Source organism: Lactuca serriola, chromosome 1 (assembly GCF_051521515.1).
Source record: "Lactuca serriola cultivar US96UC23 chromosome 1, Lser_US96UC23_V15, whole genome shotgun sequence".
NCBI lineage: Eukaryota > Viridiplantae > Streptophyta > Magnoliopsida > Asterales > Asteraceae > Lactuca > Lactuca serriola.
The window spans coordinates 197139432-197141349 of NC_136408.1; positions in this window are offsets into that span (position 1 = coordinate 197139432).

Consider the following 1918-nt stretch of genomic DNA (forward strand, 5'->3'; position numbering starts at 1 on the left):
TGACACGCTAATTTATTAGCGTCAACTTATACAATTCAACAGTGCCATCATAGCAAGTTCAACAATGTCAGCTTATAGTATAGTTATCCGATTGTAATCTGTTGTATATTAGGCAGTTATTATAGATAAATATAAAATAGATATCATATTTTTAATCTTCTTGATAAGGATCAGATCATTAGTATATATTAGACACAATCCATTCAATCAAGTGATATATATGTATAGGTTAGTATATATACAACATTGGGACAAACCCTAATGTTATGGGTTAGTGATCGTAGCTTTTTGTGAATCGTCTTTATGACAAACCTATCTTCTTGGTGAAGACAAAACCTCTTTTCTTGGTGAAAGGAACAATTTGGAGAGATTCTATGGTATTTACTTTCTGTTTATTATTTTGCGTAGATTATTTTTACATTTCTTATTTATACTTGAAGTGTATTTGATCAAATACAAACGTTCATAAGGAATGACCAGGTAAGATCATATTAGATGTAGAATCCGTTTGGTATATAGAGTATATTATTTAGAAAACGAAATTTAAACACCTCACTATTTCTAGCCTTGACATCATTCTCGGAAGTATATTAATCAATATTATAACTCGAATTACGGATAAATTGTATATATAAGTTCATAATAAAGACTATGAACATAAATATAAATTACACTTAAAGCATAGAAAGTATAACTTAACTTTCAGGTTTTCTAGCAAAAATCAAATAGTTATGAGTAGAACTTTGACGTTAAATACTTCTTTTCCTCGGACTTTCTAATCATGAAAAGCTTCGATAAGACGCTCGAGAATATGAGAGGCGGAAACCGAAGATTCGGGAGAGATTTTAGAGAGAGAGAGAGAGTGTGTGTGTGTGTGTGTGCTTGAAAATTTTCTAACATATTTTAAGAATTTACCTAGCAAATTCCTAATTATAATTGAATGAAGAGTCTATGGACGTGTTTGGAACGGAGCTTTTGGAAGCGTTTGGGAGCTTCTAGCTTGTAGCTTTTGACAAAACGTTCTAGTTTAAACAAAAAACTTCGTTTGGTAGTACGAGCGTTTAGCTTTTAGTTTAAACAAAAAGCTTCAAATCTAAAAGCTACTTCATGTAGCGTTTAACAAAACGCTACTGAGCTTTTGAAATCAATATCCATAATTACCTTAAAAAATATATTTATATATTTATTTATTTTTAATCAATTGCTTTTTATGTAATTTTATTGTTGGGACTTATCGTGTTGCGTCTTAAGGCTTTTTGTATATATCCGGATTGGGCCTATCCATCCGTGATTCTCTCTTAGGGTTAGACTATATATATGCATGCATGTATGCATTATGTTGGTCACGTCTTATTAATTACGCTTGAGTTTTGTAACCCTAAACACCTCTACAGTCGAAGTTTTTAATCGAGTTCTTCTGAGGTGTTGAAGCATTAATCATACAACGTATTCAAACCATATTCTTATTCACTTTACGTTCTTTCTTGTTTGCGTACTTAGAATTAATCGATCCTGATAGAACTTTGTTCTAACAATTGGTATCAGAGCAGGAGTTTGTGTGATCAATACACATTCCTTCTGTATTCAGAATTCCTTAGGGTTTCCGCTTTTATCGTATAAATAACAAGTCGTCTTCTTCGTTTCGAAGGCAACATTGTTTTAGATAAAACCCTAATCTCGAGTTTAAAAGTTTGATTCTAAAAACTCAACATGTCTCACGATGATTCACAAACAAATCCCATTAACATCTCAAACAGCATTGGATCTATAACTAGGATACCCATACTCTATACTCAAGACTATGAAGTATGGGCACTTCAGTTTTGTGACATCCCCATTTTCATGGCCAGAAAAGACCGATTTTGTTTATGCTTTATAAAAATCAGAGTACTTCTTTTAATAAAAATGTTGCGGAATT